Source organism: Arabidopsis lyrata (assembly GCF_000004255.2).
Source record: "Arabidopsis lyrata subsp. lyrata unplaced genomic scaffold ARALYscaffold_10, whole genome shotgun sequence".
Taxonomy (NCBI): domain Eukaryota; kingdom Viridiplantae; phylum Streptophyta; class Magnoliopsida; order Brassicales; family Brassicaceae; genus Arabidopsis; species Arabidopsis lyrata.
The window spans coordinates 276,274-286,938 of record NW_003302546.1 but is presented as its reverse complement, the minus strand read 5'-3'; positions in this window follow the sequence as shown (position 1 = coordinate 286,938).

Below are 10,665 nucleotides of genomic sequence, written 5' to 3'. Positions count from 1 at the left end.
AGCTTTTAGGTTTCGATGGGACCTTAAGATGATCGGAAAAGATGAGAACTTTAATCGGAAAAGTGTAAGCTAAAGAGAGTAAAGAGATTTGAGAGATTTGAGAGATTGGAAAGATTATTTCTCTTTTTTACTTAATTTGGTAAATACAAAGGTTCCTTTTAAGGACAAACAAAACAGAATATCCTCAAGGATATGCCATATGTACAACGGTCACAAAGAGATAAGACGCGTTATAAAGGTGATAAAGCGCTTCTTGTCTTCTTCTTCTTTTGCGAGGTAACGGCTCCAAGAGGAAGGGTCTAGCGGCTTCTAGAACCTTGGTGAAGCTTTGGATAAGCTTAGGAAGGCTGGAGATCCCAATGGGCCGAGTGGACTTGAAATGGTACGGACAGCCCGAGGATGATCGTACGGACACGGCTTGTACGGACGAGAAGTACAAGATAGTTTACAACCGATCGTGCAAAACACCAAGTGACCCGGATGGATTCTTTTCTTCACTTGGTTCAATACTCCCCCTCAAGTCTAACCGGAGAAAGATGGAGGTTAGACTTGGATCCAAATTCAACCACCTCATTAAAAACCTAAGTGTAGAAAACCTCATGGGATAAAACCACACTTAGGGAAAAAGAGTATGGGATATTTGGCTAAGAGGATTGTGGCTGAGTTAAGTCAACAAGGCCTAACTTTTGGTGAATGTATTCACACACCTTGGTGCTAGCTCCTTTGGTGAAGATGTCAGCCAATTGTTCTTCACTTTCGGTATAATGTGGCAAGATAACTCCAAGTTGGATTTGCTCTCGGACTTTGTGGCAATCGACTTCAATGTGCTTCGTTCTCTCATGAAACACCGAGTTGGTTGCGATGTGAATGGCGGCTTGATTGTCACAATGCATGGTGATTGGTTGAGGCGTGTCTATACCAAAGTCTTTGAGGAGAGCCTTTAGCCACATTAGCTCCGTGGTAAGCTTTCTCATGGCCCGGTACTCCGCTTCGGCACTTGAAAGAGACACCACCTTTTGCTTCTTGCTTCTCCAAGTCACTAGATTTCCACCAATGAAGGTACAATAGCCGGTTGTTGATCTTCTATCATTCTTGTCTCCGGCGTAATCCGCATCACAATACCCAACAAGCTCCGTGTTCCTATTGCATCCCATCCAAATGCCTTGACCCGGAGCGCCTTTGAGATACTTGAGGATGCGGTTCACCATATTCCAATGGTGTTGAGTTGGAGCTTGCATTTGTTGGCTCACTACATTCACGGCAAAGCAAATATTAGGCCTAGTGATGGTTAAATAGATGAGCTTACCTACTAGCCTCCGATACTTGGTAGGATCTTCGAAAGGCTTGTTATCATGCTCCCCCCTTTCGTCTAGCTTTGTAGTCATCTTCCAAGGGAGTCTTCGCTGGTTTAGCGCCAAGCTTACCTACTTCATCAAGAAGATCAAGAGTATACTTTCGTTGGGATAAGAAGAGACCCTCCTTTGATCTACAAACTTCTATCCCAAGAAAGTATTTTAATTCTCCAAGGTCTTTAATATCAAAGACACTTTTAAGGAAATCTTTAGTATCTTGAATGCCAACCTTGTCATTCCCGGAGATGATAATATCATCTACATAAACGAGAATGACTACTATACCTTCTTGGCTAGGGAGAGTGAAGAGTGTATGGTCAGCTTCAGATCTCTTGAATCCTCTTCCTAGGAGTGTGGTGCTAAGCTTGTGATACCAAGCTCTCGGAGATTGCTTAAGGCCATAGATTGCTTTGTTGAGCTTAAGAACTTTCCCGGGTGCTTCTTTATCTTCTAGACCTGGTGGTGGTCTCATATACACTTCTTCCTCTAATTCTCCTTGAAGGAATGCATTCTTGACATCCATTTGCCAAAGATCCCATTCCAAATTAGTAGCCAATGAAAGAACCACTCGAACCGTGTGAAGTTTGGCCACCGGGGCAAAAGTATCAAGGTAGTCTTCTCCATATTTTTGAGTAAAACCTCTTGCTACAAGTCTAGCCTTGTACCTCTCAATTTCTCCATCACTCTTATACTTGATGGTGAATACCCATTTAGAGGTCACGGCTTTCCTTCCTCTAGGTAGATCCTTTTCATCCCATGTGTGGTTGTTTATCATGGCTTGTCTTTCGGCTTCTATAGCGTCTCTCCACACTTGATGTTGCATGGCTTCTTCATATGTTGTGGGAGTCCAATGTTGATCAACTTTGCTAAGGTAGACTTGATGTTCTTCGGGTAGGTGAGCAAGAGTGCATACGGCTTGAATTGGATGAGCTACCGCATTGGCATTGTAGTAGACTCTCTTGTCTTTCCATGTTGAGGGATGAAAGCGAAGTCTTTCACTTCTCCTTAAAGGTATCACTTCTTGAGTCACTTCTTGAGTAGTGTCTTCTTCCTCTTGATTTAATTCGTTGGAGCCATCACCATCGGGTATATGATCTTCTTCTTGAGTGTTGAGGTTATTTTCTTCATTTTAAGTGTCTTGGACTTCTTCCTCAAGACTTTCTTCTTCTTGTTCTTGAGTCTCTTGTCCTTGTGGCGGGTGTGGAGCTTGAGTTTGTGAAGGTTGGTAGTTCTCAATTCCAAGCTTCTCAAGAATAATCCGAAGGTTAGTAGCTCTATCCGATGGTGAGCTAGACAAATCCTTAAGACTTTCCCAATCCTTCTTGTCATAGAATCCCTTGTCTTCCACAAACTTTACATCTCTTGACACCAATACTTTCCTTGACTCCGGTACATAACACTTGTAACCCTTTTGAGTTGTTGAATACCCGATGAACATTCCCTTAGTGCTTTTGGCTTGGAGCTTGTTCCTTTGATCTCCGGGAACTAAGACATAGCAAACACAACCAAACACACGTAAGTGATCAAGAGAAGGCTTAGTCTTAGTGAGTACCTCAAATGGAGACTTGTCTTGTAGAATCTTTGTTGGTGTTCTATTGATCAAGTAACACGCGGTCATCACGGCATCACTCCAAAATCTCTTTGGAACATTGGTGTGAAACATTATGGACCTTGCAATCTCCATTAGGTGTCGATTCTTGCGTTCGGATACACCATTTTGTTGAGGAGTGTAAGGGCAACTTGTTTGGTGGATGATTCCGTGTGATGCTAGGTGATCCTTGAATGCTTGGCTTGTATACTCCCCACCATTGTCGGATCTAAAAATCTTAATCTTGGCATTGTATTGGTTAGTCACATAAGTATGAAAGTTTTTAAAAGCTTCAAGAACACGATCTTTTGAAGGAAGGAGAGTAAGCCAAGTATACTTTGATTTTTCATCAATAAATGTGACAAAATATTTTTGGTTTTCTCTTGATAAACAAGGTGAAGTCCAAACATCCGAATGAATTAAATCAAAGCAACTTTCATAAATAGTAGACGACTTAGGAAAAATAGCTTTGCAATGTTTACCAAGAATACAAGCTTCACAATCAAGACTTTGAAAAGAAACTTTTGGTAGCATTAAACTTAAAGCCCGAGGATGTGGATGACCTAGTCTAGCATGCCAAATAGCACTATTCGCAACAACAATATTTGAACTAAAATGAGAAGATAAAGGTTCGGATAGCTTTGTGTCTTCTAGAACATAAAGACCATCCTTTGTAACTCCTTGACCAAGCACCCTACTTGATTCAATATCCTGAAAGTAAACATCATTAGGTCCAAATATCGCATAACAATTTAAATCGGTCGTTGCTCTTTTAACGGAAAGCAAGTTAGAAGTAAAATTTGGCATGTAAAAGGCTTTAGACTTCTTATCAAATAGCTCTAAATCACCTACTCCTTTAACCGGAATTTTATCCCCATTAGCAATTACCACGTTTCCTAAAGCCGGTTCAATATTGTTCATTAGCCTAGAATCACTAATCATGTGATGAGAGGCTCCCGAATCAACAATAAGAGGTTTTAGAGTATGAGCAATAGCATGATAGGATTTACCGGATGACTCCTTTAGAGCCTTAATGAGAGCATCGAGATCAGACTTCTTCACATACTCCGAAGACGCCGTCATTGCCACTCCAACACCATTCGCTTGAGTTGAGGGTCCGGGTCCGGAGGTGTCTTGAGTCTCTTGGCTCCAGTTTGCTTGATGAGCTTTAGGATCCTTCCATTTACTTGGTCGGAGATGGGGATGGAGGATCCAACACTTCTCCTTGGTATGACCCGTCTTTTTGCAATGGTCACTATTGAACCAAATAATATAGAGAAGTCATTCGGGTCAAGTGGAATCAATAAAGGAAGAGTTTGGGACAAGTGAAATCTTGAGAGCAAGTATCGGACCGTACCGCGGGACGATCAGACCAACCCGCGAGAAGGCTGTCCGTACGGTTGAAGCTTTGCCTCGGCCCATAAGGATTTCTCTTGGCCCTTTAGCCTTGGCTTAACCCCAAGAGTCTTCTAGAAGCATCCGGATCCTTCCCCATGGAGCCGTTGGACGTTCAAAAGAAAGAAGAGGACGCGGTTTGCTTTTGACGTGGAGGATTGCTTTTACTTTATGACCGTTGTACACATTGATAAAGTAGCATATCCTTAGAGCATATTCTTTTTGTAAAGCCCTTTAAAAGGGAACCTTGTATTTGCCAAATCAAGTAAGAAGAGAAATTCTCTCTTTCTCATCATCAAATCTTTTCCTCTTTCACACTCATTTCTGCACCTAATCTCTCACTCTTAGTCCCATTCTCGCAACCTAATCTCCACATTCTTACATGGTATCAGAGCCATAAAGCTCCACATACTCGATTCTTCTTGCAAATCTTCTTCTTTCCCAATCTTCATTCTCTTCTCAATTCGTCTCACTATGGAGAACACCAAGATTCGTGCTCCAGTCACCCTCAAAGGAGGAAACTACTTGCTTTGGGCAAGAACCATGAAGACCATCTTGTGCGGTCATGGATTCTGGCCTCACATCATCAAGAGTGAAGCGCCAAGAGAGACAACCACGAACGAAGATGGCTTGGAGATCGCCCTTGTTGATGAAGACAAGTGGTTCCAAGAAGACCAAATGGTCCTATCCGTTCTCCAAAACTCCCTTGAAGCATCAATCCTTGAGGGATACTTCTATAGTGAGACTCCCAAGGATCTTTGGGAAACTTTGCAAAATGTCTTTGGAAACCAATCCAACCTAAGCCGTGTCTATGAGATCAAGAAAGCCATCAACGAGCTGACCCAAGGAGACATGGAGTTCACTCAACACTTTGGGAAGTTTCGGTCTCTTTTGGCCGAGCTTGAGATGTTGAGACCCAATACCCTTGATCCGGCGGTCATCAACGAGAGGCGTGAGCAAGACAAGGTCTTTGGTTTACTCTTCACCTTGAGTCCGGCGTACAACGACCTCATCAAGCATCTCCTCCGTGCTGACAAGCTCCAAAACCTTGAAGAAGTGTGTTCTCAAATCCAAAAGGAGCAAGGATCCCTCGGTTTGTTTGGTAGCAAAGGAGAGCTTGTCTCGGGCAACTCAAGTGAGCTTGCATCCGCCAACCGTGGGAACTTCAACACCAACCACGGGAAATCTCCATGATGTGATCATTGCAAACGGAGTGAACATGCCAAAGAGAAGTGCTGGATTCTTCACCCCCACCTCAAACCAGCAAGAAGGGAGCCGAGAGCTAACCAAGCTACCGGAGGGAACCTTGGAGGCCAAGAGCAAGCCGGAGCATCAAGTCAAGCCTTGGGAGGAAATGGAGCTGCAATGATGGCTTCTTCCGACCTTGTGAGACGCTCCGACCTCGACGCACTCATCAAGGCTCTCAAAGAGTCTTCCGGTAACGCTTATCATGCTATTAATGCTTTAAAACCTCTTATTGTTGACTCTGGAGCCTCTCACCATATGATTAGTGACTCTAAATTGATGAATAACATTGAACCGGCTTTAGGAAATGTCATAATTGCTAATGGTGATAAGATTCCGGTTAAAGGAGTAGGAGACTTAGAATTGTTTAGCAAAAAGTCTAAAGCTTTCTATATGCCTACTTTCACTTCGAACTTGTTATCCGTTAAGAAAGCTACTACCGATCTTAATTGCTATGCTATCTTTGGTCCTAATGATGTTCATTTTCAGGATATTGAGACTAGTAGAGTGCTTGGTCATGGAGGTACAAAGGATGGTCTTTATGTTCTTGAAGATACAAAGCTTTCTACTCCTCTATCTTCTCACTTTAGTTCAATTCTTGTTAATGCGAATAATGCTATTTGGCATGCTAGATTAGGTCATCCTCATTCTCGTGCTTTAGGTCTTTTGTTACCAAGTATTTCCTTTAAGAATAATGAATGTGAAGCTTGTATTCTTGGTAAACATTGCAAATCCGTATTTCCCAAGTCTAATACTATTTATGAGAATTGTTTTGATTTGGTTCATTCGGATGTTTGGACTTCACCTTGTTTGTCTAGAGAAAATCAGAAATACTTTGTTACATTCATTGATGAGAAGTCTAAATATACTTGGTTAACTTTGTTACCTTCTAAAGATAGAGTTCTTGAGGCTTTTATCAACTTTCAAAACTATGTCACTAACCATTATAATGCCAAGATCAAAATCTTTAGGTCCGATAATGGTGGTGAATATACAAGTCATGTCTTCAAGCAACATTTGGCCAAGCACGGGATAATCCATCAAACAAGCTGCCCTTATACACCACAACAAAACGGAGTAGCGGAGAGGAAGAATAGGCATCTCATGGAAGTGGCAAGATCTATGATGTTCCACACCAATGTCCCTAAACGCTTTTGGAGTGATGCGGTGGTCCTAGCTTGCTACTTGATCAACCGGACACCAACCAAGATCCTACAAGATTCCTCTCCCTTTGAGGTACTTAACAAGAATAAACCGTCTATTAATCACTTACGTGTGTTTGGTTGTGTTTGCTTTGTCCTTATAGGTGAACATAGAAACAAACTCGAACCTAAGAGTGTCAAGGGCATGTTTATCGGGTACTCAATCACACAAAAAGGATACAAGTGCTATATACCGGAAACAAGGAAAGTTTTTGTCTCAAGAGATGTGAAGTTTATTGAGGGTAAAGGCTACTATGAAGAAAAGAATTGGGAAGACATTCAAGATCTCACCCATTCACCTTCGGATAGAGCTAGCAACCTCCGAATTATCTTGGAAAGACTTGGTGTAAGCAACTCTCAAAGTCACACAAACTCACCAAATCCTAATCCGGAGCCTACTCAACAACAAGAAACATCACAACATGAGGAAGAAGAACATTTACAAGAAGAAGAAAATATTCAAGAAGACAATCTTGAAGAGGAAGAGATTCCAAGTGATCATGAGGAAGAGACTACTTTATCCGAAGAGGAGAATTTGTCTACATCAGATCATAATGAAGGCTCTACATCCCAAGAAGCTCCTATAGCCCTAAGAAGAAGTCAAAGACAGAAGTTCCCTCCATCAAATTGGAAGAACACTCGGGTTTACTACAATAGTCAAGCCGTAGCTCACCCCATTCAAGCCGTGTGTACCATTGCCCATTTTCCCGAAGAACATCAAGTCTTCTTTGGACAAATTAACCAACATTGGATTCCTCAAACCTATGAAGAGGCTATCCAACATCAAGTATGGAGAGACGCTATAGCAGCCGAAAGACAAGCTATGGAACACAACCATACTTGGGAGGAAGGAGAGCTACCTAAGGGAAAGAAAGCGGTGACTTCCAAATGGGTCTTCACTATTAAGTACAAGAGCAATGGGGAGATTGAACGCTACAAAGCTAGGCTTGTTGCAAGAGGGTTCACTCAAACGTATGGGGAGGACTATCGAGATATGTTTGCTCCGGTTGCAAAACTTCATACGGTTAGAGTGGTTCTCTCTTTGGCTACCAATTTGGAGTGGGAACTTTGGCAAATGGATGTTAAGAACGCCTTTCTTCAAGGAGAGCTTGAAGAAGAAGTCTACATGAAACCACCACCGGGTCTTGAAGATCATAATGCTCCCGGGAAGGTCTTTAGACTCAAAAAGGCCATTTATGGTTTAAAGCAATCCCCGAGAGCTTGGTACCACAAGCTTAGCACAACCTTGTTGGATAGAGGTTTCAAGAAGTCGGAGGCCGACAACACTCTCTTCACTCTACCAAGCAAGGAAGGTATAGTAGTCATTCTCGTGTATGCAGATGATATTATCATCTCCGGGAATGACAAGGTGGGGATTCAAGAGACTAAAACCTTTCTTAAGAGTGTTTTTGATATAAAAGACCTTGGTGAACTAAAGTACTTCCTTGGGATAGAAGTTTGTAGATCAAAGGAAGGTCTCTTCTTATCTCAAAGGAAGTACACCCTTGATCTTCTTAGTCAAGTAGGTAAACTTGGAGCAAAACCGGATAAGACTCCCTTGGAAGATGACTACAAGGCCAATCGTAAGGGGGAGCTTGACAACAAGCCTTTCGAAGATGTCACACAATATCGAAGACTTGTAGGTAAGCTCATTTATTTAACCATTACTAGGCCTGACATTTGTTTCGCTGTGAATGTAGTGAGTCAACACATTTAAGCTCCCACACTACATCATTGGAACATGGTGAACCGCATTCTCAAATACCTCAAAGGAGCTCCGGGTCAAGGCATTTGGATGGGATGCAACAAAAACACGGAGCTGGTAGGATATTGTGATGCGGACTATGCTGGAGACACAAAGGATAGGAGATCAACCACCGGCTATTGCACATTCATTGGTGGCAACCTAGTTACTTGGAGAAGCAAGAAGCAAAAGGTGGTCTCCCTTTCAAGTGCTGAAGCCGAGTACCGGGCCATGAGAAAGCTCACAACTGAACTCATGTGGTTGAAAGCTCTCCTCAAAGACTTCGGAATTGACACACCAAAGCCAATCACCATGCATTGCGACAATCAAGCCGCCATTCACATCGCCTCCAATTCAGTGTTCCATGAAAGAACGAAGCACATTGAGGTGGACTGTCACAAGGTCCGAGAACAAGTCCAACTTGGAGTAATCCTACCTTGCTACACCGAAACTGAAGAACAATTGGCCGACATCTTCACCAAAGGAGCTAGCACCAAAGTTTGTGAGTACATTCATCACAAACTTGGCCTCGTTGATCTCTCTCGGCCATGATCCTCTTAGCCAAATATCCCATACTCTTTTTCCCTTGAGTGTAGTTTTATCCCATGTGGTTTTCTACACCAAGGTTTTTAATGAGGTAGTTGAATTTGGATCCAAGCTTAACCTAGATACATCTATGGTTAGCTTGAGGGGGAGTATTGAACCAAATAATATAGAGAAGTCATTCGGGTCAAGTGGAATCAATAAAGGAAGAGTTTGGGACGAGTGAAATCTTGAGAGCAAGTATCGGACCGTACCGCGGGACGATCAGACCAACCCGCGAGAAGGCTGTCCGTACGGTTGAAGCTTTGCCTCGGCCCATAAGGATTTCTCTCGGCCCTTTAGCCTTGGCTTAACCCCAAGAGTCTTCTAGAAGCATCCGGATCCTTCCCCATGGAGCCGTTGGACGTTCAAAAGAAAGAAGAGGACGCAGTTTGCTTTTGACGTGGAGGATTGCTTTTACTTTATGACCGTTGTACACATTGATAAAGTAGCATATCCTTAGAGCATATTCTTTTTGTAAAGCCCTTTAAAAGGGAACCTTGTATTTGCCAAATCAAGTAAGAAGAGAAATTCTCTCTTTCTCATCATCAAATCTTTTCCTCTTTCAGACTCATTTCCGCACCTAATCTCTCACTCTTAGTCCCATTCTCGCAACCTAATCTCCACATTCTTACAGTCACAAGTTAGGCCTCTCTTGTTCTCGGACTTGTAGCTTCCCTTGTTGGCGGTGGTGAGCTCTCCTTTGTTGGCTGTAGCAAGCTCTCCTTTGTTTCCGAAGAGACCAAGAGATCCTTGCTCCTTTTGGATTTGAGAGCACACTTCTTCTAGGTTAGGTAGCTTCTCGGCTCGGAGTAAGTGCTTGATGAGATCGTTGTAGGTGGAGTTCAAGATGAGAAGGAGACCAAAGACCTTGTCTTGTTCACGCCTTTCTTTGAGGATCGCCGGATCAATGGTGTTAGGCCTTAGCATCTCGAGCTCCGCCCAAAGAGACCTAAACTTGCCGAAATGTTGAGTGAACTCCATGTCTCCTTGAGAGAGATCGTTGATGGCCTTCTTCACTTCGAACACCCGGCTCAAGTTGGAGAGATTCCCAAACACATTAAAGAGAGTATCCCAAAGCTCTTTTGGAGTTTCACAATAGGAGTAAGCTTCGAGTATTGAGGACTCAAGCGAGTTTCGGAGAAGGACCAAGACCGATTGATCTTCTTGGAACCATTTCCCCTCATCAACAAGAACGATTTCTTGTCCATCTCTTGTGGTCGTCTCCTTTGGCGCCTCTTCGTTCAAGATATGGTTCCAAAGTCCCCGACTACACAAAGCAGATCTTGTGGTTCGTGACCACAGCAAGTAGTTTCCTCCCTTGAGGATAACCGGAATGATTTTCGAGTGTAAAGAACTCATCTCATCATAGAATGAACTCATCGAACACAATCAAAGAAAAGAGAGAGATTTGGTGCGGAAGTAAATGAGGTGGGTTGAATGAAGGATATGGAGCTTATGGCTCTGATACCATGTTAGATTATGGAGCTTTTAGGTTTCGATGGGACCTTAAGATGATCGGAAAAGATGAGAACTTTAATCGGAAAAGTGTAAGCT